The sequence below is a fragment of the Cygnus atratus genome, chromosome 1, assembly GCF_013377495.2.
Source record: "Cygnus atratus isolate AKBS03 ecotype Queensland, Australia chromosome 1, CAtr_DNAZoo_HiC_assembly, whole genome shotgun sequence".
Taxonomy (NCBI): Eukaryota; Metazoa; Chordata; class Aves; order Anseriformes; family Anatidae; genus Cygnus; species Cygnus atratus.
The window spans coordinates 85,649,598-85,676,643 of NC_066362.1; the positions used below are offsets into that span (position 1 = coordinate 85,649,598).

The following is a 27,046-nucleotide window of genomic DNA, read 5'->3' on the forward strand; positions in this document are numbered from 1 at the left end:
AACAGCTCCAGTTGCAGAAGCCGTGGCCGCTCCACTTTGACAGCCACAGCTTAAATTACACTGCAAATACGCCGCTTCTAATCAATCCTCAAACAGCATGCCAGATCGGTACGGAGATAAACCACTGCCGTCTCATAGGCGCAGGAGCAGCGCTATCGAGGCACCTGAGGAAGGCGGTTTAGCAAAACGCAGAGAGCACAGCTGAGCAAGCTGGAAAAGGGCCCGCTGCTCGTAGACCCACTGCTATAGCAGTGAGCCGCTAAAACAGAATCGTCCTTCAGGTCTTGCTCCACTCCAAACACACCACAAAGGTGGCAAAAACTGCTTCACGCACCATACGCGAGTAGACACGCGGATTTAAAGCGATTTGTAGAGCATAAGTAACATGACTTGGCCGATAGATCCCAGGCACATTAAGAGCCACGTTCTCTTCCCAAATTCGCCGCCAGATCCAACCTAACCTGGTTTGAGAAGAGCCCGTGGGCCCCAGCTGCCCGGGTTGAGCAGGTTCCCACACTCTCCCTCCGTTCAGAAGGTGCACACGGAGATGACCAGCCCAGAGGAACTGCTCAAGTGCTCTCGGTGCCCAAATCACAAGCACGCTGACCTGAATACTGAGAGAGGCGAGCTCTCCCCCGATCCTGGATGCGGTTAGACCACTGCACACGTCACGCGTGCTTTTTGCCACAGATTGTACCACTAAGGAGCACTTAAAATCAGCAGTTTTCAAGGCTACAGCACCCAATTTTCAGTGAACTCTCAGAGGACATCGCTCCGGCACCTCTCAGCCCTGCTTTGTTGAAAGAAATTATGTCACATGTAAAGCATACTTGCCGTTCTCCTGCTTCAAAAACATTTCATTGATTCTGCCAAGCCTTTAGAAACAAGCAAACAAACAAACAACCCACCGTACAGTGCCACTTTTCATCTCCCTTCCCTGTTCCACCAGCTCCTTCTCTGAGGGCAAACAAGGAAAAGCTCACCTCTGCTTTTAAGTCTCCCTGAAAAAAAGGGATCTTGGAGCGTGTTCAGCTACCCCAAAGAGATAACACTCATTCTTCAGATAGAGTAAACTGCAATTTCGTAACAGCCTTTAAAATAAATTCAGCGAGTGTTGTCAGAGTAGATCAAAACCAGATCGCTGAGATCCAACCACCGAGGTGCAGGTAACAACGCACAGAAGCGGGAGTAAAACCCACCAACAGACCCGGGCAGCAGCAGCTCGCTTTGCACCACAGCCACGGTTCAGTATCTCAGACCGGACTTCAGGACAGGTCACCAGGATCGAGGCAGAAGCCCAGGCAGTTTAATGGCACATCCCAAACTCCAGTCCCAGTCAAGTTCACGCGAGACCCTTGCAGAAGACGCGGGCACAAGTTACGCCCTCCCTCTCTTTCCCCAACACAGAAGCACATCTGTTAGAGCACAATAAAACCAAGGTTTAGACCACGGGCTTAATACTCCTTCCAAAATTTCTACTATCGCTGATTACGATAATTGGATATTCTTCACATTCCTGCAGACATCTGATCCTTTTTAACTCTTGTTGAATCCTTGCTCCTGATGCTTCTCACAGCGTGAGTTTCACTGCTTAATTGCAACCATGCTAAATAATCTACCCTCAGTTTACACTGCATGTTCTGTATCACCAGACAGTCCTGAAGAAGCAGAAACTTTTCCACAGCGCAACAAGCACGCTCCTCTTTTTGCTGCCGCTAAAGCTGCTTAAAGAGGGCTCCTCTTTTTGTGCATCGCACGCATGTTCGGGGATGAGAAACACTGTTGGCAAAAAGGAGAAGGTAAACCGAAGGAGCTGTTCTCAGGCAAGGGAAGCTGTAACAAATAGGTGTAAAAAACATTTAGCAACTTTAGCAGACTCTTAGAGGTACAGCTAGATGAGCACTCCCTTTGGCAGCAACGCCAGCTGAAAAGACTGCTGCTACCAATATTTACTTCCACCCCTGCACCACGCTGTCTGATGTGCCGGTACAACCGCGTGCGTGGCCAAACAGCGAACGAGTTTGGCAAACCCACCCAGGCTAAATATAACCTTTTCTTTTGCCAGGCTACTTATAACCCAGCTCAGTCCCTTGATCCATTGCAGCACGCAGCTGCACGGGCAGCAGCACCAGCACAAAGGGAGGGCTGGTGCAGAACCCAAAAGGGGATGTGCTGAGGACTGCCCGAAAGCCAGCTCCACCAGAGAAAGGCACACTTGCAGGCATCGCAGCTCCTACAGCTAAGGATACAGCCACAAGATGCAACCCCGTTTCTTCAAAAATACCAGCAACGCTCATTTGAAAGTCAACGTCGGACCAGTAGACTGGGATTGAGCAGGCAGTAAAACACCACCTTCTGTTTTGCTGTTGTTAGAGTTAACTGGTGCTCGTAAGATGGCGTGGTCTTAGAGGCAACTCTTCCAAAATCTCCCTGCAAACAGGCTTTTTTGCCCAAGTTTGTCAAGACCACCTGCAAGCCCTGATCACGGGCAGGGTCCCTCTGTTTGGTGCTCGCACAGTCCCTACCGCAGCGGAGATCCAGCCCCAAGAGAATTAAAGCAGGGACATAAAAACCTGACAGAGGAGTAAAGGTGTGGGGAAAGCCATTTCACATACGGTAGGGGCAGCAGTGCTCAGACAACAAGTCAGCAGTGAGATCTCCTTCCATTCACAAAACGCTCTCAAAACCTGAGTTAACACCTTCGTTTTGCCAGCAGGAAGACCAGAGGGACTCCAGCAGAGCTTGTAAGCAGGAAATCCTAGCCCACAGCAAATCTCGCTGGGTTAAAGGACTTGATATCTATGTAAACAGACCACAGACCTCACTGAGGCACGGAGATTTCTGTGAAGTCCAAGGCCACGCAAACCAGATAGGAGGATTTTATGAAGGCTGCCTGCCTTGCTCTTAAGAAATGCTGGTAAACTTCTAGAAAGCAGGAGAGATCAAACCCTGCTGGGTAACACAGCTGACATTTAGGATGTGAATTAGTTTCAATACTCACTTGAGTGTCAATTGCTCCCCGGGATAGAGATAAGGGGGTCAGGTTTTGTTTTTCTTCCACTGAATTTTTAAAGACCAACAAAACTCCTAAGACGCATGCACAGTTAGCAAGGTAACATGGTGTGTCAGGAACTGGAGAGGGGAAAAAAAAAACTCTAGGAAAAATCCTATAGAAATAGGGATGGAAATTCAACATATTACAGAGCAGCAAGTCTTTGAATCGCCAGGAAATGTGGATCAAAGGTTAGTCCATCCTTATCCCCCTCGAACACATAAACTGTTCACAAAAGCCATTGCATATGAATATTTTAGCCGTGTGGCTTACAGTCGCCTTAGTTTCTATATTTGGATATTCAGTGACAAATGTAGTTTCTTTGGCTGTGGGCTAACCCTAACTGAAAACAATCCAAGTGCACGAACTGCAAAGATGAAAATGCAAGATGGGGAGGGAGGGAGAGAGAGAGGGAAGAGTGGGGAAGAAAGAGTCCGCGCTCTTTGTATCCATAATATACAGAAGACATCTACAAAGTTTCTGGTTGTATGAACAGACACCTATTTATTTTCTTCCACATTGAAATTCGGGTCTTGCCTCACTTAGAAGACTGTGTTGACCGATAAACAAATTAACTGATCACAAGAGCTGAAAGCAACACGCCTCCCCAGAAACCACAAAAACCTGAAAAAAAAAAAAAAACACCCTTTACGCACAGCCCTACCCCACAAGGAGATGGTTACAACAGTATTGTCATATTCTCACTACTTCCCTCGCTCCGCAGCGGATCACAGTTTCTCTCAAAACATCTTTATTGCATCTATGAACTGAACAATCTGCCTTGGGAAAAAAACCGTATCCTGGGAAGTCAGCAGCAGAACTTTTACCAAACGCTGCCAAAACCAAGTACGTCTATGTACGCACAAAATACATCCCCAGAAGAATTTCTAACGCTAACCTGACCAAAGACGAGCAACTGAATGGGAGGGGGACTTAGACAAAAACTTGTTTCGTTTTTTTTTTTTTTTTTAGTTGGTTTTGTTCACACTTATTTAACGTCAATGATTGATTAACATTTTGGATAAAGGAGGTCTTTGTTAGTGGTTCAGCATCTCCACCCCTTCAATTAAGGTGTTAAAGAGTTCACAACAGTGCAGTGAGACGAAGACCCCAAGACCCCCTCCTCCAGAAAATCTGCCTCCCCCCCGAAAAAAACAAACAAACAAAAAAAAACACCAAAAACCCCACCTTACTGGGAAAATTCCCAAATCCCAAAACTGTCATCGCTGTTAACTCCAACTTAAAAAGAAAGCTGCCTTTCTTTTGTTGTTTGAGGAGGAGCCAGCAAGGGAGACAAGGAAAGAATACGAGCCCCTGAGCCATTTTTGTGCTCCGAGCATGAAAAAAAAGGACACATTCATTGAAAATAATCTGTTTGGAGATCACTGTTAAAAACCAAACCCAACCCAACCCAACCCCAGAGCCAGCACCCAACTGGTCCGAAATGGCTACAGTATCTCACCAAAGCTACCCCCGCGCTTTCCAGCAGCCAGCCGATGGGCCTGCAGTGGGATACGGGCACATGCAGGGTGAAGGCACAACCGCCTGCCAGCCCTTGCTGCCCCTCAGCCCCAGCTCAGCTTCACCAGTCCCACACCGTGACAGCCCCACGAGCAGCAATCAGGCGTTACGGCCCTAGTGGGAAGTGGGAGAGAGGTAAACAGAAAGACAGGACTACAGCTCTTTAGGTATGTTAATTCTCTCCCTCTGTTCCCTGGGATTTTGATTTCGTGTAATGCATTGCCTAGCTTCCCAATACTTGTTTTTGTAATACGTTGAGCAATCGCTGACTGAATATTAACCTCCAACAAAACAGGAAAAAAAAAATGCTTTGCTTTTTTTTTTTTCCCCCCTTTTTAAAGCTCGATACATTTAAGGATGCTTCACGGCTCCTATGATGCCTGTGTGGGCTTTTCATGGAGAAATCCAGGACGGAATACTTACGAGGAAACAAAAACGTTACTGGAACCCCTCAGCACTGGAAGAGCTGTCTCCCCCGCTTCCTCCAACTCTGTTTTGACAGGAGAGCGACAGTCACCCGCAGCAAGGCTGAGCGAGACAAGCCTGGCTCGGCACAGCCTTCTGTTCTTCTCTGCCCCGAGCCGGTGAGGTGAGAAACTGCCCCAACCAAGGGGAAGCTGCTGCTTTCTATGGCAAGTGCTGCAGGAGCTGATGCTCCTCTCGAAGACAAGGGTCTCGGTCACTTCTAGACCGATTTCAGACCCCAAGCGAGGTCTAGCACCTTCCCTCTCACAACAGCGGGCTTTGAAACGCTCCACAATCAGCTCCCCACTGTTGCTCATTATTTCATACTTTGTTACCTCGCTGCGTGCCAGTTTCCTGACTGATTCCTCATTCTGTTTACTATTAAACCTCTAACCGTGTAACCATCCCACCTCAGTGCTTTATGCCTAAATAATGACCCGCGACTGCATCTGAGCCTGCCGCGTCCCGTGTCAGGCTTTGTCCACCCTCTCAGGGGACCTCCTGCACCCCAATTTTTGGTCGCCAGGGGCCTCGTCACCCCGTCCCCTCCAACGCGGCGGCCCTGGGGACGGGAAGCCAGAGAAGCGGGGCTCTCTCCCCGTGCGGAAGCCGAGCCTCGCAGCTTCCGTGCGCCCACCTGTCCCAGCACACCCCGAGGGGCCGTGCTCGGCGGCGCCGCTCCCCCGTCCCGCAGCCCCTCGGGGCAGCCGAGGACAGGGGCTCCCCGTGCCCCCCCGCCGGCCCCAGCCGCCCCCCGTGCCCGTGCCGCAACAAAGCCCCCTGCCCCCCTCAGCCCCGGCTCAAACTTTCGGCGGGCGGCGGTTGAGGAGGGGACGGTTGGGGTGGGGGGGGGTGGGGGTGGGGGGGGCGACCGTTGGGCGGTCGGTTGGGGGGTGGGGGGGTGCTGCCGCGCGCCGCCTCCCCTCACTCACCGGGGGCCGCGGGCGGGCTCAGCGGCGGGCGGGAGGGGGCGGCGCGCCGTGTCCCCCCGCCGCCGCCGGGTCCTTCCCCCGCCCGCAGACGCACACAGGCTCCATTGTCCGCCGGCGCCTCCCCCCCTGCCCGCCGCGCGCGTGGTACCGCCCACCGCAGCCCCCCCCTCCCTCGCTCCCCCCCTCCCTCCCCGTTCTCCCCCCCCCCTCACTCCCGCCCTCCCCCCCCCCCCCAGCTCCCGGCCCGCTCCCGCCGCGCCCCGCCCCGGCAGTGGTACCGGCCCCGGCTCGCTCCGCCGGCGGGACCGCCTCTCGCTCCCCGCGCCGGGCAGTGGGCTCGCCCGGCCCCGCGCCCCGCCCCTCCCCACACAGAGGGCGGGCGCTGCCGTACACCCCCCCCCCCCCCTCAACCTGCCCCCCCCGCCGCCTACGCAGTGGTAGCGGCCGGGCTCTTAAAGAGACAGGCCCGCCTCCGCCGGCGCCCCCCGCAGCCGCAGGGGAGGCGCTCGGCAAGCCACGCCCCTTCGGTAGGCCACGCCCCTCGCACATGGCCACGCCCCCTACGGGGAGGCCACGCCCCCGCCGGCCGCGCGCGTGCACCTCGCGCTCCCCTGAGGCGGCGCGCGGGGCCCGCCCCGTAACGGCCCCAACGGCCCGGGCGCGAGCCCCCTGACAGGGCGCCGCTCCCCGGGGCTCCCCTCACACGCCTGGCCCAGCCCTCGCTGCGCCCCCTCACGCTGCCCCAGCCCCCTGGTGCCTGCCGGAGGGGAAATTTGTCTCCCCAGCAGAGGCTGGGATTTCTCTGAGGAGCCCGAAGAAGCCGGGTACCCAACTCCCCGCTCCTGAAGGCACCTTTGTAAACCCCGGCCCGCGCTCCAGCCCCAAGGAACCCCAGCGCACACGTCCATAGGAGGTGTTAGCTATGAGGTGTTAGCGACTGCCGCCCTTGCCCTCCTCCCTCCTCTGGCCCCGCACTTCGCCGTCTCGCCCCCGACGAAGACAAGCGGCCCCTAGCTCCCACATGCTGCGGTTCCTCCAGCTCCCCTCCCATCCCCCATCCCCATCCCCCTGCACTTCAAGCAGTTATAAATGACTGTGCAACTCGGCAGGCAGCGGTCTCAAATAACCACGCCGAGCCTCTCCCCTCCAACGGCTTTATGTCTCTTCCTTCCTCTCTTCAGGGCTCCGGGTAGCGACCGGCAAGGTGCTGTGCTGCTCTCACAGGAGTTCAGCTGCCGCTTCGCACGCCGCCTTTGGGGATTTGCCACAGCAAACTGCCACGAGCAGCGAATTCCCAAGGCGAGGATTCTCAGCCCAGAAATCCCTGGCGCTGTCCTCCAAGGGCTTTACCATGGGAACTGACAACAAGAGGCTCCCGAGTGATCCGAGCTGCGGTGACAGGCTGTAAGGCAGGTACGTCGAGCTCCGGGCCTTGCCCTCCCTTGGCCACACTTGTAAGAGCAGCCCTGGCAAGGCAGCTGGCCCGGCTCTCCGCAGCGCTCCAAGAACATCTTGGAAACATTACGGCTCTCACGGCGCTGCATGCGCTCTCCTCGCGGCTCCCTGGCAGCAGCAGGGACAGAAGAGCAGCCTTTTGATTCAGAAGCGGGGTCTTCTTCCATCAGGGCGAAGCGAGCCTAAGGAAAGCGGCCACGGGAGCTCCACTTGTGCAGAACCGATCAGACGAGATAGGCCAGCCAGCAAAATGCATTTGCATTACACTTGCTGTAGATGGTTCAGAGCATGGCACACCCCAGTCGCTGCTTTTATGCTCTGTAAGGGCCGGGCCCTGCAAACACCGATTTTTACATGTGTAAGTAGAGTCCCACTGAAACACAATGGAGCTACTCATGCAAATAACATTACGAGTGTAGGGCTGTGGCTCCATTTCAGCACTCCATCTGCAGCAGACTTGGAGGATCCTGCTGCTCTCTCTCACAGTTACCACCTCTCACTTGTTCTGGTTAAACTATTTATGGAGCCACAGCCACAGGTGAGCCGTTTAAACGACCCAACTTTCCTTTAAAAGCCATGCATACTAATGAGAACAACCCCTGAACACCAGACCAGCTCTGATGCGGATCTCATCCCCACAAGTGGCTGAACAGGCACAACTGGAGGAGGTGGAAACATCTGAGGAAGAGAAACTTTTGAAGACAAGACTGAAGGCAGGCAAAATGGCGACACGGAGCCTTAGCGTGTGAAGGCTGCAGGCATGACTCTTCTGAAGTTAGACCCTGCCCCTGACCACCCGCGCTCTGCAGCTGAGCCTGTTCTCTTAACTGCACAGCTGTTCCACGTGAAAGAAGTTTCACCTCCAGTGAAACACGAGATCGCACCTTTTCAGTCACTGGTGCTTAAAAACATTCCCTCAAGAAAGTCTGCCACCATTACGAAGGATCTGCCAACAGTTATCGCTTCCAGGATCAGGAACATACACTCCTCCTTACAAATAAGGAACATGGTTTCCATGTGCATCCATAGCCAGCATGCTGCTGCTTCTGCAGTCAAAGGATCCGTCGCTATTAGCTTTGACACGGCACATTTGGGCCAAGTAAAGTATTCCCTACATTTTTTTCAGTTTATGGGCTATTTTATCTCCAGCAACTCCGGGTTGAAATTGCATCACATATTTCCTGTCTGCTGAGGCAAGATTTCCCTCTTTCAGCGTGATCATAACCTTCCAGCAGGGAAGCTCCACCAACTCCTTCAGAGCTTTGCTCTCTATTCCACCCTCAACTTGACTTCAGTGTTCACGTACACCTGTGCAAAGTGGGTGTAAAACGCTCGCACTGCTGGAAGTGAAGAACACACATCATTAGGAGGATGTGTTGCTTTGTTTGTTTGCTTTAGGTTTGTTTTTTTTTTTTCCCCTCCTTTTGCTCTGGTGTAAATGATCAGAGGAGCCGCAGGACCACAGAAAGATCAGGCTCTGTGAAATCTTTTTCTTACGAGCTTTGAGTTTTACATGGCTGCGTGCCCTAATGAGCCTTCTCGAAAGGAAACAACCCGCTCTGTGAGGAACCCAGGTGACGGCAGTTCTCCTCCTGCCACAATCTCTCTGCATGGGCTCAGGGGAGCTGCCTTCATGAATCCTGCTGCAGGACAAAGCCTGATGCTGGATGGCGTGAAAGAGATGGCAACGGACCACAGGGAAGGGCAGCTTAACGTCTGCTGTTACTTGGAAAAACCTCTTCTTTCTGAAAGCATTTATCTATTATAAATCATTCCTAAAAGATGAGGAAATCAGGATTAGGAGGAGGGGGAGAGATTGTTGCGGCTTTGTTTCTAGTTCCGTTTCTTTTGGCATCAGACTAGAGCCTTGTCTGGCTAGCCCCGAGCCTAGCCAGTTTTGCTGAACCTCAGACCTGCAAACGCCAAAGCAGCAGCTCTGCTGGGTTCGGGTGAGCGGTCCCTCTGCTCCCGGACTTGCATGGGACTGCACAAGCTCACAGAGAAGGGAAAGGCGTACATACCCATAACGATCTCCATATATATGCGTACACACACGCACACCCCAGTGCTGGCATAAGGCCACCTGTAGCTCCCCGTCGTGGATCACCATGGCCTCGATGGCCACAGAGGGCACAGAGCGCTGCTGCGAGGGAGGCTGGCTGCACAGCATCACCCTACAGCAACAGGCAAATGCAGCATGGCAATCAGGACCTTGCCCTCGCTTCTCCTAGCTACACTGCAAAGAGAGAAACATTTAATCTCAGGTTTTCCTACTCACTCATCGATCTCCAAACAACCTGAGCCTTAATCAGGTTTGGGATGGAGAGTGGACCTGGGCCTGTGGTTAAAATACGTGCCAGAAGAACCTCGGGATCTCCAGAATTCTAGCAGATCTGCCCCCCTCCGAGACATTATTCCACATCAGAACTGTAATGCGATGAACAAATCCCACGCATTATAACAGTCCAATGGCAGCAAGCTCTTGCCCTATTTAGAGTCATCTCCAAAGTCAATAAGCAGGTGTGAGGCAAATGCTAGGCAGCAATACGGATAAATGCTCAGTTTTATCTCCTGTGATAAAAAAAAGAATTAAAAAAAAGGAGAGAGGAGATTGAATCAGAAGGGGAATCAGGTAAACAGAATCTGGGGAAACATATGCTCATAAAACGCATGAAAAATACAAATTCATACAAAACAGAGGTGGCAAATTTTGGCATACAGGAGATCACAAAACCAATGTTTGCCCAGGAACACCGGTCCTAGTACACTGCTCCTGTGTTTTACACGGAGCTGCTAATACACACCAAGTGCTGTGGCGCAGCCAGGAGAATTTGGCTGTGGAAGTGCCTGACCCTTGAGCATTTCAAGACTCTCAGCAGAAACTTTACACTCCCTTTGTATGTGTACGACTGTCTTCGACTGCAATGAGAAAAGGCACGGCAGCAGCCCAGAAAATTGCCAAACTCACCTGCTCCCATTCAGCCACCTGGCGAGCCTAGTCCAAGACAGCAAGCCACAGCTCTGCTGCACGGGGACACACGCTGCGCTTCCATGGTGTAAACCCCACCAAACAAAACGTTATCCCCAGAGGAGTATTTCTGAGAAAGCCACGAGCAGCTGAAGAAAGCACCTCTCAGAGGCATCCTTCTCACAGGAGGAATTGAAGAAGGCTGAGCCTGCCCGCAGGCAGACAGAAGCCACCTGTGACCAGCAGGCACAACACCGGCCCTTTTGGCATGAGAGGCTCCCCGTGCGTCCGGCGCTGCTCGGGGTGCCCGCCTGCTGTACCACGGGGCGGCAACGCACAGATGTTTGGGGGTAACATTCGGCTCACGACTCTCCTGCAAGGCTACAAGAAGATAAAAATAACTTCAGCATCATTTCCCCTCTAGATTGCACATGAAGAAGAAACCAAGCCCCCACTGTACTGCAGACTGGCCCATTAGAGCGAATGGTTAAATTCCTGCTCTGAAAAAGTAGGCGTTGTTGTCTGTTTTGTGAGGCAGAAATCAATATTCCCGCCTCCTCTCCTTCTGTTATTTCACCTTGAGATACTCACAGTCGGGTAGATGAGATCTGAATCTTACTCCCCGTTACTGCAACTTTTCTCTCCCCAGCACTTCACGGGGTCACCGATGTTGTTGGCGTCCTAACCTACCTGTAATTTACCACTCAACTCCCTAAACTGAACGCCACCAGGGCCTGAAGTAGCGACTGATTTTCCTTCCAAATCACACCATGGCGGCTATCTAACTGTTTATCTACACCCTCTATCTCAGTCATTTTACTCCCTGCTTGCTCCAATAACAACTCTCTCTCTGCCGCAGCCTCTTTCTTCCCTGGACCCCTGTAATTCACCCCCTGGCGCTAGCCTCTTCCACGCCACGGGCCTCTCACACAAACCTTGTTTTATTGTGAAATGCTCCTTCTGCTCCCTGCCCGCCTCTAGGCTAACCGTGGGGGGCAGCTTGGTAAAGGGGGGAGCGAGGTGAGAAGGACCGGAGCGAGCCAAGTACAGCGCAAGCATGCCTGAAGAAACACTGGCTGGGCAGAGACCCCCCGGGTGAGATCAGCGGCGCCACGCAGGAGCAGCTGCTCCTCGAGCGGGTTTCCCTTCGGCACTTCAGATGCTGGGGCCGGGACTGGTTCCCGCAGACCAGGTAGCAATACTGCCAGGCTGCCTGGGCTGTTCCGACGAGTCCTCTTGGATGCAGCTCTGTCTACTATCATGCCTGCCTCTGTCACCTAAGGATTAGACAACTGCAATATGCTCTACTTGGCACCATGCTTTAAACCCATTCATAAACTGAAGGCAATGCAGAATTCAGCACTGGGAGATAAGCCGTGTCTCTCACCCACGGTCCTTCTCACATTTGTGCTCCATCTTCATGCCAGCTGACCGCTGCTTTCCAGAGAGATTTTAACATGTTCCTGACGACCTCTAGTGCCTTGCGTACCAGGAGCCTTCCCACCTGAGAAATCACCTCTCACATTTCTTAGAAGCAGCAGAAAAGGCACTGGCTATTCTGCCTTGAGTTTCAGGAATCACCACCCCGGGTGTTTGACCACCCTTTTGCATCCCATCCTAGCACCCCGGAGACGCGTAAAGTTGCAGAGGTACCTAGGAGAGCGGAGTTGAGGGTTGTTCACTCTCTAATTTGCCATTGTTTGCTGGTGACAGTCTGATGAAATAGCTCGAGTTATAATGAAGACAGTTTTCATTATCTGTCATTTAAAAATGTCAAGGGAGCTCCGACTGAATGGATAGGTGCTACCTGTTGTTTCAAATAGCTTGTGATGAAGGAAATACATTTCAAAAGCGCTAGTCACTGATTTACAGGTGCTGTACAAAGATTACATAAAACAGTGAGATCCCTCCAAAGAAAACAATCAGATTTCCCCCTTGCTCTTTAGACATTGGTTTATTATCAGAGCGTGGTGCTGACTTTCCTCTGCAGCAATCACCGGAGGCTTTTCAGACCTGCAAGACCCTAGACGACAGAGGACTACACCGACACACACAGGTGCCGTCTTTACGAGGGGGCACTCGAGAGTTTTGGCTCAGCTACATACATGCCTCATTCTTGCTCTGCATTTTCACTTGCGCACATTTACGGTGCAAACTCTGGACTGCTTTAGCAGCAGATGTCATGGCTGGACATACTTCTGTCCAAACATTTTGCTAGTCCCTCTCTGCGGAAGGTGTTGGCCTCTCACAGCTGAACTGCAAGAGCAGACTGTGTGAATGTTCCTAGTCCATCTGAGCACAAAATCTGCCAGCTTATTTTAAATTTTATCTGTTTATTTGCTGGTAAGAATACATCTGCTTACAATACCTGCCTTGCAGATCCTGAGAGACACCTAGCACAGCGTGTTTCTTTTCCATCTATATCCTGACATCTCTGAGCGTCCATTTAGCATGTGAGCTGGTGCTGCCCGGGGGACCTGCCTAGGTAACGCAGCTCTTATGGGACCCGCTGTGCCTCAGCGTGCTTGCAGCACGGGCTGTACCTACACACAGCCCATACCTCCTGCCTGTCCTTTCTGTCAGGCAACAGCAAAATGAACGCCAGAAGTCCAGCCAGCAACAGGCAACGCGGTATCGTGATACTCTGGCTACGCTGTCATAAAGAACCCCTTGCACTTTTGGCAATTGCTGTTCTTGAGTATCCAGCATGAATCTCTTGTGAACATTTAAATGCTGAAGCACAGGTACCTTCAGCTTAAGAAAGAGACAACAAAGACTGCTGCTGCTTTGTGCAGTTAGCACAAACACAACCTGCCCAGGTCCCATGCAAGCCACCTGGTCTGTGCAAGTCCAGGTCACCATTTCCCCCACGTACAGAGGCTGCAGCACCCTCCATGGCGTCCAAGCTCTTGGTGATGTACTCAATGCTCAAAACTAAGAATTGATGGTGATGAGGAAGGAGAGAAAGAGAGTCTTTGGAAGGTGGGCTCTGCAAGTCACAGATGTGGGAAGAAATAAGAGCTGTTCTGAGACCCGATCATTTCTGCATCTTGTTTCCATTAGGACAATGCTTCCCAGCCACTCGCCTGAGCCACCCTTGCAAAGCATCTCCCAAAGAAAAACGTTTATGTTCGTGGCAACATGCTCCAAAAAAAACACATCCCCAGTTGCCTACTGCCATAAGCAAGCGTAACTCCAATGACTGCAATAAAGCTGCCCTTTCTGCGGCCCTAAGGCTCTAGCACCACAGTAACAAAGCCAAATACCGTTGTGATAAGACGGCCAATCCACCAGAAGATGGCTGAACCCGCGTCGCAGGCTGCCTACAACAGATCTCCTTCCCGCGGAGCCCCCTGCCCTCTCCAGCCCCACACCCCGCTCTCAGGGCCGCAAGGACGAGCTGTGGCAATAAAATGCAGGTACCAGAGCCCAATGGCCCTACAGCTCCAGCTGCTTGCCACTCCGGTTTCTTCGCTATCCCGGCGCACGGCTTGTTTTCCCTGTCTATCTGAAACGCCCCAACAAGCGCCTCTCACTCCGAGCTCAAGGCGATTGCCGGACCCATTTGGGGATCCCTCGGCACACCCCGAAAGCAGCCCCACAGCTTGCAGTACCTCCTGGACTGAGAAGGATGCAGTGCCGGTTGGTAGCTCAGGACTGAGGAGAGGATAGAAGCAAATGGTCCTTCAGCTTCAGAAGTGGTCCCTCGAGGCTGGCAGCAAGGAGCCTCAGCTCAGTAGTATAGTCTGGGGAAAGCACTGCACACAGATCCAGTGGGTAATGTTGAAAACCCATCGGCAAAGGAAATGTTTTAAAACAGAGGAGGAAAATCTACTTGAAATCAATACTGTGAAGGTCTCTAAAAGGAAACACTGGGAAAAAAAAAAAAGGACGCATTTGCCACATATAAATCTTTAATGCTATCTCGTAGTTCTAACAAAGCCTTAAAAAAAAAAAGCAAATAAAAAAAACAGGGACTGTAATGCACCTGATAGAGCAATCATCCTCACATGGCAAAATATGATTTTCACACCTGGTAAATGAAATGACTCCGCTGCGTCCCAAGGCCAGGGTTAGGGGCTAAGGTGAGCTGTTAATGGAAGGTTAGAGCCCACATAACACATAATGGCTCTTCAGGGAGCACCTTTCAGATGCTCTTTTCATGTACGGCAGCGCACAGTGATCAGAAGGCACTGGCGGCACACACTGAAGTCATTGTCACTGACAGTGGTTCTCGCTGTGCAGTAGCCAGCTGATAGCTTGGGTTAAGACAGCCGGCTTACACGCCAGCGCTCGGGCTCGGGGTAAGTCTTCTCTCTTGTAAGAGCAGTCCCGGATTCTTTCATCTCCCTCCTGGCATGCCTCCTGCAGCATGCCAGGGTTAACCAGCCGCTCTCACCTCACAGCCGAGGAGCGAAGCCATTGAACTGAGACAACAAATTTCTCAGCCACGTACAGCCAGAGCCTCCGAGCCATTAAAAGAAAAGCATGCCGTGAAAATCAAGGAAAATACTGATCACAGGCCACGCTGGTAGGTACTCGATGGCATTCAGAGCCTGCCCTGCACCAGCAGGCGAGACTGCTAGATCCATGCTGCACAATTTGCCAGTCACTCGGGGACGAGAGAGAGCTGAAGCCTCAGAGGTACCGATACGTGCAACAACAAAACCCGAATGGAATCGGCCAGGGGAAGAGGCAAGGAGAAACGCACCGAACGCTCCAGCGCCGAGCAAAACATGTGGCTTTACAATGCGCTTGAAAATATCTGGCTCCATAAATTAGCCTGCGATTCCCAGCTCTTTAACCCTCGGCTCCCGCTGATTTCTGTGGATGAAGGAGATGTTTGGCACTCCCAAGATCAGAGGCCGGATCGAATGCTTTTCAAGAAGTACACAGATGCGCGTGTTCCTAGGGAAGGACGAGCTAGAGTGAAGCCTTCAAATGAGCACAAGGAGAACCTCCTGCCCACAGACAGGAAAGTGGTAACCTCCTTCACTTCCTTTGTGGCTTTAACCTAAACCACAACTCCTCCCTTTGGGTTAGGAGTCTCCTCCACTCATTCAGATGTTTGTCAGCTTGCCTCTGCCTAATACCCAGCATCTGTCGCTGCCACATAGGAAAAAGAAGCTCTCATCTTTTTCCCCTCTGTCCCAAACCCCTTCTGCAGTCTCCTTCTGAAACAAGAATGGCTTCGATGCTTGGCAAAGCAAATCTAAACCTTCAGCTCTTCAGGCACAAGTGCAAAGCTCACCAATTCCAACATCAGGGAGCGGGGGCAGAGGAGACACTGGCACGCAGGCTACACCGACATTTGGCATAGCTGGCAGCGAGGAAACTTCAAATCATTGTTCCATACCTAATCAGGGAGGGGAAAAATAGTTTCCCAGCCTATACCCAGAACCTATGACCAAATGAATGAAGGCAAGATTTTACTTCATCATCTTGAAACACTGTACTTCAAATTTTGACACTTTTTGTAGTAATTTACTTAGATAGAAACAAATGATCACTGGGCAGGACAAAAGGGTAGCATTTTGACTTTTCAAACATCAGGGAATTTTGACCATTTCACAACTTTTCCCGCCCTCCCTTCCCCCCCCCCCCCAAGATGGGACACTAGACTGGAATCAACTTTTCCCAAAAATAGCAACAGTTTTGGCAAATCAGCAATTTTCTAAGAAAAATGTATCACTGGAGAAAAATCTTAACAAAACCTAGTCCTGTTATTTCCTCCCAGCACTGCACAAGAATATGCCTCCACGGTGTAATTCAGCCTGAAGTTTCATAGCAACTCTGATTCAGACATATTGCTCACGCAGATATTAGGCTATGCCTTTGACATCATGAGAGCAATGCAAAACAGCACATATACAACGTGGCCAAGCAATGCTGCTATGGAAACCCTGGCTTTTGAATTCCTGTATATGGGGTGTCGCGATTCGTATCCCTAATATCGCCTTAATGGAATTTGGTGTATTCGATTTCCTCGCCCAAGTCACCTCTCCCCTTCGGGAAGGGAGACGTCTCTGCGGGTGAAGCAGAAGGGGATGATGCCCGCACCGCGTTCCTGGCTCTGCCACACGCACCAGCTCAGCGAGCCCCAGCCGGCCAAGGAACCGATTTGTGCCTCAGTTTCTGCAGCTGGGAGATGGAAGTCACTGGCAAAGAGCTGCTCGTAGGTCTGCTTTTGGCTACGACTCTAATATGCTTCAAGCTCCTTTGTGACAGCCAGAAGATGCACGCATCGCGATTCTTGCTTGTTACTTTCCGTAGGCGAGGAGCCACTGTCCTCTGCAGACCTGTGCCGCTGATCTCTCGGTAGTGAAGAACCGACTCAGGAAGTACAGTCGCCCACTCAGGCAGCGAGGAGATAAGTAATAAAGCGGTGCACTTGCCAAGTTCTAAGGAGGTGGTTTCTTAAAAAGACACGGGAAGCTTTCATGCCTCGAAGCTGACTAATTTCAGAAAGTTCCCGTTTCGCTCTCTTTTTCTTCAACTTCTGCAAGAAGCGCGCAGATCTGCTCCTCTGAAGCACGTCCCGCGAGGGAGGGCCAGGCTGGCTGGACTGAAAGCCCTCCTGCTGGAGAACAGGGGGCGCCTTGCCTCCTGCCCCCTCACCAACAAGGTGCTCCCTCCTGGTGACTTTCTGCTCCGGGCAGAGCACCCGAGCAGAGCGCGCGGCCTCGTCGGCACAGCGCAGCAGCCGAATAAACTCATCCGCACGAGCCAGCGATCGCAACTGCAGATTAAGTTCCTTGCATTTGTCTGATTGTGTAATTGCCGGGCTGCACATTCAAATGAGTATTTGTTTTACTGTGTGATATACAGATAGAGCGTATGCACTGGAGGCCAAATTCACCCCTGTTGTAATTTCCCCAACTACGGCAGCAATTACTCAAAGGATTAATTTGGCCCACAGTGTTTTCTAGTATATGTGATTCATCATTTCTTTCCTATAACAAAGAATAATACACTGCTTCAATCAGCGGTGATGTCCTGGCCTCCTTGAGGCTGCTGGACTCCCTGTTTAATCAGACATAAAACAAATCACTTGTAGAGGCAGAGGCGTATGAGCATGCTTTAATTACAATATTGTAACACCAATTAGAGATCTATCTAATCGAGGACTCAGTATTTCCTACTCGGGTATTACTCCCATGTTGGGATAATTACTGCTAATTAAGCTTGGAACTAATTAGGCCAAATGATCTCATTTATACCAACATAGATGACTTCGAGGAGTTCACACACACACACAAAATCCAAGGGTGATTTTGTCATTTCCGGACTCACCAACACCTTTGCTTTTGAGACGGACTGTCCCTCCCCAGCAGAAAGCCCTGCCGAAACACAAGTCCCAGAGCTCTGGTGACCTCGGACCCTTCCCAAGGTGGAGAAATGCTCTCTGAAGGCGTTTCTGTTGACAGGCCCGAGCCACCTTGTGCTCTAACAGACACTGAGAATGAACAGAGCCGCGTGCCACTGCGGTCCAGTTCATTCAAAACCTACAGACTGCTCTCCCCGGGTCCTGGCCGCCTTCTCAGCACACCTCTACTGCGTAGGGTAAGGAGGTTTGCTGCAGGGCCCAGTGCAGCACGAAGACTCAGAGTAACTAAACAAACCACAACAAACACACTTCTTAAACACGCTCTATATGTACTGTTGCATGATTTGCCTGAGTGCTGCGTACAGTTAGAAATGACAACCCAACAGCATTCAGTAACAGCGGCTCAGATGCACCACATGCCACAGCTGAGGGTGGAGGCCAGCTCTGGCTAACTGAGCTCCTCGCAGCGCAGGTGCTCCCGGACTCACCGTGCTTGCAGCCTGCCGGCATTCAACAGAGCTGGCTTTCCACTGCAGTCAGGAAAATAAAGGACAGCCCATGAAGCTGTGTTTATATTGCAGCTTCTCCTCCTCTCCCTGTGCCTCCAAATTTCTGCACCGGCTCAGCACTGAGACCCGCAGGTAAAAGAGGCACCAAGTCAAAGCAGATGCTATCAAACTAGCATTTAGACCTGCCTTTGGCTGATGGAAACAGCATCAGGCAGGCAGCGGGGTGTTCCCTGCCTAGTGCTGAAAAGGGTCGTGGGTAAAACAAAGCTTAAAAACAAAACCTTTGATTTTTGCCTGGGTAGTTTGGGAGAATGTAAGTTGGCTGGGACTTCAACTGTTGCTTCTCACCCAAAAGGTGGTTTGCACCAGCAGCTTGATTTTCTCCAAGGTATTTGCTGATTTCACTTCCAGACTGACTGAAAGAAGAATACCACTTACTGGAACGCCACCTACCAAAACGCCAGTCCCACCTCTTGAAGCAATTCAAGGCACAGAACAACTCTGCGTGTAGCAAAACCTGCCTTCTCTTTACTTTTGGCTTTCCCTTACCAGCTCCCTTTGTAACTCCTAAAGCTTCCTCCTAAACACTTCATCCTTTCAGGCTTTCTTCTGCTTCTGGCTGGAACCAGGAATGCACCATTGTTGTCAGGTCTTCTTCCAGCCTGCCCCTTTGTCCTCGCAGATCATTGTTCCCCGGTGAGTCACAGACTCCCCCTCCTTCTCCTCCAAAGGCCTCCTGAGCAATCTTCTCTTTTCCAGAGTCTGTCAGAAGGGAGCCCAGCAGGATTCCTTACCCCGGCCCCACCTGGTGACAGCACCTCCTGGAGCTGATCCTCCAGCTGTCCCAGGCGTTTCTGCAGAAGTGCCACTTCTTTGTGCAGCACCATTAGCAGAAGATTAGTAAGTAACACACGGGACTAACACAACCCCCAGTTGACAACGCCCTGCTACTTCTGCCATTTTCTTTAGCGAGCAACGTGACTCCTAAATCTGATCTCCCCCTCCAGTTGTTACCCAATCCCCATCTCAGCTACCAAACTCTCTCCTCCCTCCCCTGACAAGCCTGTCATTCCTTGCTTCCCAGCTGCCCAGGCCCTCACTGCTCCCTCCTCAGGCCCAAATAGGCCAGCAGACACAACGCAAGCATCCATACGCGTATCAGATTGCACGCTGCAAAGGCGAATGCTTCCACACGCTGCAACACAGCAGCAGCCCGTGGCCCACTGACCCACGCTTGTTTGGGTGTCTGCTGGAACCCTTGCAGGAAGGGGTGGGTTGGAGACCTTCTAGTGGAAGCACAGGCATTGACCCCAAAGTCTGAGCAAGGCAGTGCTCAGCAGAAGCACAAGTTGGGCCTGGGGGACCTCTGTGAACAACATCTTTGGCATTAAGGCGAGGAACTCGGGAGCTTGAGATCAGAAGTGCATCCCAACCGGGCACGAGACTCGAATAAATACGACGCTTTACACTGACAGAGTGCCAGAAACCTCCTAACACCCTCCCCAAACTCCACATACAGGACTCTTCTCAGCCACTGGTGGCTTGGATGGCAGAAACCAAGCAAACAACCTCCCCATGTAACAGAGGAAGGAAGAGAAGGAACACCCCATGGAGGAACGTTGTAAGGCATTGTTTTCAGAGAAAATCCATACTCTCATTTAGGGTCTTACTACGTGCAGAGGTCCTGTTGGTGGCCAGCCCCACGTGGCTCTATCTGGCTTACCCTGTGCCTGAAAAGAGGAGGTAGAAAGTACAAGGAAACTGAGACAGGTCAGAAGTAGTAAACCCTTGTTTTCCCAGAGCGCTAGCCCCAGCAAAACATCCAGGGTCCAGCAGCAGGATGGCAGGAGAGAGGGGCCACTGGCCCTGTCCCTTGCCATCCCAAATACCTGGTTGGTACCGGCAGCATCTCCAAACAGAAAGCAAAGGGGCTGCTGCTTACCAAACCAGGCAGTTGCCAGCTTTGTGTCCTCAGCCCTCACAGGAGCCCTGGCTCAGGCTCTTGCAGCATCGGGCAGGAACACATCCCCGAGCCTGAGGTTTCGAAACGAGATGTATTTATTTGTTATTATTTTCAGTTATCTGAGTGCAGTAAAGGTCAGAACACTTATCTTCTGGGATTGGTTCCCTCACCCACTCTTGTGATTCAAAACCAGTTGAATGATTTTTTTTTCCCTATTTCTCAGACAGAAAAATTCCATTGGGAATGAAACCTGATATGGGGCATTTTCTAACGAGGAGCTGTGGGCAGCGAGGATCCACCGCAATGGGTCAAGGGGAGGCCTGGGAGCGTTCCTGGGTTCTCCCCAGTCCTGCAGGACACAACAGGACAGGCACAGGGATGGGTGGAGAGGCCACGGCTTTTTACCCAAAGTTTAACTGAAGCTGATGGCAAGGACTGGGGTGGGCAGGTCACCTACGTAGTACTCCCGGGGCTGCATTTGGGGTGACGAGACTCAAGGACACGGCTGCACGTTCCCTGCCCTGTACAGGGGCTGCTCCATCACCTCCAGGATTAATTTATGCAAAACATGGGAAGACACGCTTTTTCTCTTCGCAGCGAATGACTTCATTAACCTTTCAGGAGCTTGCCAATAGTGAGGTAGAAGCAATGGGAAAAATCACAGTTCTGGGGGAAGGGGACTTCTGCCACGTTGCTAATGGCACGTACCGGGGAGAGGCCAAAGCCACCAGCAAGCGATGGACCCTCACCCGGTAACACTCTGCCTTCCAGCCCTGCTATCTCAGCGCCACTTCTCCCCCAGCTCCGCTTTGTGGCACGACCAGGGAGACAAGGAAGCCAGACGGGAAGACAAACGAGGCAGAGGAACACGATGGCGAGTCTGGGGAGAGACCCAGCCCAGCGCCAGAGCAGGAGGGAAGGAGCAGGTAAAACTGGTGAAGCAGGTACAGAGAAGGGGAGAAACAGCTGTGGGAAAAATGGAAAAAGGCGTACGGCACCTTGCATGGAGCATAAGGGATACGAGGTCAGTCTGATGGAGAGACAGAAGGGAGAAATCAGGAACTGTTTGGATAGGAGAGCTCAAGCTCGTGACTTTTACAAGCCTAGGACTGAGTCATGCCTGGCAGGGGCAAGCGTGGTGTTACCCAGAAACAGAGCTGAACTCCATGGGAGGCCAGAAAGTCACCGTGCCCTGTCCTGCAGGACGCGGGCTGGACTTGAACGTGTGGCCATCTGCGTGACCTCTTCGTGCTTTGCTGTCAGGAGCGCCCGATGAGCCCGCGTCTGGCCAGCACTCCCACCGGCCACCTGCACCACCTCAGCCTGCCCTGGGAAAGAGCTCCCCCAGGCTGTGCATCCCCGCTGCAGGAGGAAACATGTCCTGGGGAGGGAAAAAGGGCTCTGAGAAGGGACACCCAAAGAGCAGCTCTCTTCCCTGCTATGCACAGGTCTCCCAGGAACAGAGCGCAGACGTCCTGACCCGCCTTGCTGGCTCAATGCAGCTCTCCAACAAGAAGCAGAGACCTTCCCAGACCTCTGGGGAGAAAGAAATCAAGCGTCTTGGCACCAAAGCGCCAACCACACTGTCGCTCAGATCGAGAGCCGACGCAGCCCGACCCAACACCGGTGAGGGCAAGCAGAGGAAGCCTCACCTCGCAGGCACAGCAGGCACCTCGTACCCACAGCACGGGCTGCTGGGCTGACCTCACACACTGCCCTTCTCCCTTGGCCCTCAGCAGCCTGGCCCACAGGCACAGCTGGTGGCTGCGTGGGACAGGCAGCAGAGGAAGACAAAAAGGGGTCCAAGGTGGAGAGAGACGCGAGGGAGGGATCTGGGGAAATAAGCCAGGGAGAGGAGAGATGAAGAGTGTGCGGCACATGAATAATGGGGGAGGGTAGGCGATACAGGGTGAGAGAAGAAAATGACATGAACAGAAGGAAGGGAGCTGCAAATAGAAGGGGATGTGGAAACAGCAGAGAGAAACAGATTGCCAGCGCGGTGGAAGTAGAGGAGACCTAAAGGGACGGAATATAATAAGAACTCTTAAAATGAGAGGAAAATGGGAGAGAAGGAAGAGGGACACGAAGGGGAAGAGGAAGATTTATGGTCTCCCTGAGAAGGAAGGAGAAAGCCCTGCACTTCTTTCTCCCTAGCTCTCCAAGGTCTTGTGAAAGAGTGAAGACTTGCCACCCTCATTTTAAGAATGGAGGAACTAGGGTACTGATACCGAGGGATACAGTGAATGAATGAGATGGCAGAAAAGAGCTTAGCTCCCTACTTAAAGCCTCCCATCAAAGACACAGGCAAAGAAGTCTTGACTTTCTCCCCCTGAGCACGCCAGAGAGCACTGCCCAAAGACAGCAGGAAGAGGACCTGCAAGAAAAATGAGAGAGAAACCAAAGTAACATAGCTAAAAGACTCACACCTGCTGCTCCTTTTCACCAACACCCCATCTCTGGAGACCCTGATTTAGAGGCATTCAGAGCAAATTAACCTAGGATGCAGCGAAACAAGCGACAGCTGACTGCTTACATGGAGAATCACCTGCGGGAAGAAGACATCGTGGTGTGGGTTTGGGTACTCGCCTACCCCAGCAGCTTACAGCCCGCTGCCCCGAGGGAAACGGAGAGGAGCTGTGTGTGACAGGGGCTCTGCTCCTGCAGTGCTCACTGACACCTTCCATTTGCAGAGGTGTTTTTTTTTTAGATGTCTAATATTTATCCAGCTTAATTTGCACCGCCTTTATGTTTCAGCTGCCACTGCAGAAAACAGGCTTTTTGTGCACGCAAACAAACATCAAACCCCTGAAGCCACGTACGCCTGAGCCAAATATAGTTTGCAAGAACCCTGAATAAACTAGATACCTGGTGCCTGTTTGCACTCCTGTACGCACACGGACAAACAGAGTTTCCCAGTCACTCGCTGCACACAAACACGAGCCCGCAGGATCCGGTACTCTCCTAACCTCAGCCAGCGCTCCTGCCTGGCTTGCGAGCACGGGAGCTGTCTGGATTCCCTCCTCGATGAGTGACGAAGGTCTCTCAGCTATAAACTGATGTTAATGGCAGGTTGTGTACCTTGTTTGTTTATTGCTGAGGAGGAATGTTTGTCATGGCTGTCAAGAGTATAAAAATATTTCCATGACTTCAGACAGCTTGGCATTTTACATGCAGCTGAGAGAGTGGGTGAATGTACAGATGAAAAATTGAAGAAACATTATTAAGGGAGCACAGAGAATATCTCCTAGCACCACCGAGCCGGCTTAGAGAGGCCAGCCAGGTCAGAGAGATTTCTGAATAAAACGCACTTTTTTCCCCCCAGGGTCTCTGAAGAGCTGGCAATAATTAAGCCTTACAACACCTTTCTGGAGTAGATAAGTCAGCCGAGGCCAGCTGAGGTTAAAGGACTCGCCCGTGATCACACATAGCAAATCCGTGGCAGAGAGGAAGAATAAAACGCGGCAGGCGTCGCTCCTCTGGCCTGAGCCCCAAGCACCTGGCTGACATCCAGACCCGGGGACCGGGGCTGCGCAGGTCCTGCGGGACGGCGCGGCCATGGGACAAAGAGCCGCGCGGCGGCGGGCACCCGCTGCAACTTCGAGACGGTAATGGTGAAAACAAGCGACAGAAGGCTGGGAAGCGGCGCCTAGTTACGGGCTGCAGTGCCAACTGTATTAAATATACATCGATAGATTCAATTACAATGAGCACCGTGCACAATGGAAATGACTGCAGTCAAGGACCCAGGATGGCAAGAAATAACCCCGAAATATAAGCACGTTTTTCAATAGGAAGGAATCCTTGCTTCCCAGCCTCGTAGAAAAGGTGCAACCTCCTTTTTTGGGGGGTGGACTGTCCAAAGCCACCCCAACCAGTGAACGGACAGTGACACCCAAGCTCCAGGGCTGGCAAGAAGTGCGGGTGACTCGGGTTTAGCGGGCTCCATTCAGCTGCCAGCGATCCGTATCACCTCTGCTGAGCAGCCCTTTGTTACCGGTGTCACCAGAGAAGCCCCAGAGCCAAGTGGCAGAGCAAGTGAGCTACTGCCGCACGTCCCCACCGGCCACCAGCGCCTCGTCGCTGCCCCGGGCTGGAGGCGCCCTGCCGCTGTCGATATTCGGCCCCGCGCCCATCTGTGCTGGAGCACACGTCTCTTTTAGCCAGCCCTGAGAGCTCCGGGCTTGGCAGAAGGCGAGGCCAGCTCCTGGCATCATTAACTGACTGGGTGGTTAAATACACCGGGGCTGAAGCGGGAAGGGGAGGTCACCGCTTCGCTATTCTTCTTCACCCGCTTCCAAGCATTTCCTCAGGATTTCAGTTATGAAATTATCATTGTCACCCCCCAGAGCTTTGCCCTCTCCTTACCATGACAGGCGTACTACCCAGACCACTAGTAATGATTTAATTTCCTCCTCCTCCTTGGAGCGAAAATAGCAGGGATAATCATTCAGCACTCCGTACACACAGCTGCCACCTAAAAAAACGCAGGTGAACGCAGCTAAACAGAAAGGCGAGCACAATCTTGGGCCATTTTTTGTACCTGGAGAACTAGAGCAGCCGTATTTTGCATGCAAGATTACAGGTCTGTGTGTAGTTGCATTTTCACATTCCATTACTGCAATTGCACACGGCCAGTTACGTGCCTTAGCAGCAGCTTACAAAAGCAATTGCTGCTAAACATACAAAATCCAGCTCACAGATGCAGACTAAAAAACTGGTCCTTATTTTTCTGCTGTAGGAAAAGACGTGCCTTTGCCAACTGCCTGCCCCTTGTGCAAGCAGCACAACAGTGTATTTCCTCGCACTTGCATGTTGATCCGCATAGCCAATCAAGCCTTCTAATAACCTAAAATATTCACAGCATTTTGCAACGAGAAGCGTCCCAAAAATGCAAAAAAGCCCCGGGTTTTGCATAAAAAATTATTCTCCCGGCAAGCAACTGTAACCAGCTCTCTAGTTAGAATGTACTATCTGTTTAAGGCTCCAGAGAAACACAGCGCTCATAGTTTAAGACAGTAAGAGAAGAATACTTTTTTTCATTGAAACTATAGGGGAAGTTTTACCTAGATAGACTGCAATTTCCTGAGCTCGAACCTGGCAAAGTGCCCAGGGCTACGACCACCCCCACCCCCTTCGTTTGCAAAAATTACCATGCAGCCCTCGGCGGTCAAAAGCAGTTTTCAGAGTTTTGTTTTTTACGTGTTGCCTGAAAGATGCTGGGGCAAACTCAGTTGTAAGCGAGCCCGGGCACTGCAGAATTTATTCCAAGAACTAAACTGATGCGCAATGTCCTAAGCATACTATCCCCAAATACCCTACCGAGGAATGGTTCAGGACTGAGTCAGAGGGAAGCGGACTGAATCACAAACAGCAATTCCTGCAAACTGCTCTCTCCCCCGCCCCCAAGTTTGCAATCCAAGCGGTGACCAGGTTGTGGTTAGCTTGGGAAATCTGATGAGATCACAGTCTGGGGAGATAGAGCCTCAGACACTCAAGTTTTTGTTAACTGGCTCCTTGTTTTGTGTGGAGACATGGACAGCAGTTGTTCTACCAGGTTCCCCATATGTTTATAATATTGTTGTTATGGGAATACATGTATAGTCCATGTCACTGGCAAGTTGTGCTGTTTTGTGCTGGAAGGACAAAACGGAATTCATTGTCCAACAGAGCACCGAGCCTAGGCAGAGCTCGAGCAAAATTTATCGTAGCATGAGTCACGCTCGGTGCAAAAATGCATGCTTTGTTTGTGCGATGCTGTGCGATCCCACCACGCTGTCCGCAAAGAAGCGCAGGCCGGGAACCGGGCACACCGCGCCTCGGGAGGCAGGTGAGGACTGCTCCCATTTTACAGCCTGCAGCCCCGATCCCAGAGGATCAACCCGAGGTTCTGAGCAATTTGCCGAAGGCTGCCCATCAAGTCAACGTCAAGACCTCAAGTTCTGTGAGACCTCCTCATCTGAGACCGTTCCTTCTCCAACGGGACAAGCGAAGGATAAAGCAGGGACAACAGTGACTCCAATACCACCATACACGAGTCTACACCACAGAGCAAAAGCTTTCGTTCTCCCAGGGGTCCCCAAATGGCGTTTAGGGCAATGGGCTTGCTTCCAGGACACGGGAATAACGCGTGTGGTTACGTGTGCAAGGCTATCACCAAAAATACCGTGCCCGAGATGCCTGCACCCTTGGGTGCCGGGCAGGGAGCGTTTGTGATGCTCACACCTTCAGTGGGTAGGAGCAGCATCTGAGACTCAAGCAGCTCCACCACGTTGGAGCGGCACCGAAGAACCGATGAGGAAAAATCTTCGTGCCTGACAGCCCCAAACAGCGCAAAACCCAGGCTGAAGGAGTGAAATATGTTTTGTTTACTGCCAACCCCACCGACTCCTGAGCTACCACCGAAGATCTCAGAGGCGAGAGCAGCTGACTGGAGCAACGCGCAACCAGTTCGTAGGAAAACTAATTTACCCGGTTAGCCTCCTTTTAGCCATCAGCAGGCAGCACAAGAAATGGCCAGCTCCCCTCCCCGCCCCCCCAGCCCTGACACGTTGCCATTTTCTGTCCCCGTCTCCACGCAGCCAGGCACATCCCATGCTGTAGTTGAGGAGCGGCGTGCGCGGTTTAATTGTGTGGGCGCTCTCCGGGGAAGGGCAGCATGGGATGGAGCTGACTGTCCACAAAGGAGCCGAGGCAGGAGGCCAAGGCTCGTTACTGGCCTCGAGTCATCCTCGCTGCTCGGCGCATCTAGGATTTTAAAGTGCATCGTTGATCAGATCAGCAGCTTGTCCTAGAAGGAGAAAAGTGACATAAAATATGCACAAGCCTTCCTTCTGTCCTGACAGCAGGTTGAGTTT

The 27,046-nt window shown here is 52.0% G+C and overlaps 1 protein-coding gene across 7 annotated transcripts in view; it reads right to left on the reverse strand.

The window, feature by feature from the left end:
- Positions 1 to 27,046, reverse strand: part of BCL9 (BCL9 transcription coactivator) — a 67,341-nt gene that overhangs the window by 22,885 nt on the left and 17,410 nt on the right. For 3 of the 7 annotated variants that reach the window (XM_035540670.2, XM_050708083.1, XM_035540668.2), the window contains exon 1: positions 6,249 to 6,336. The exons of 3 other annotated variants lie outside the window; for them this stretch is intronic. The gene's annotated coding sequence lies outside the window, so the exon portion shown is untranslated. Of the gene's footprint in view, positions 1 to 5,970; positions 6,054 to 6,248; positions 6,337 to 27,046 lie in introns of those variants that run through there. One more of the 7 variants, XM_050708082.1, reaches the window with a different exon arrangement.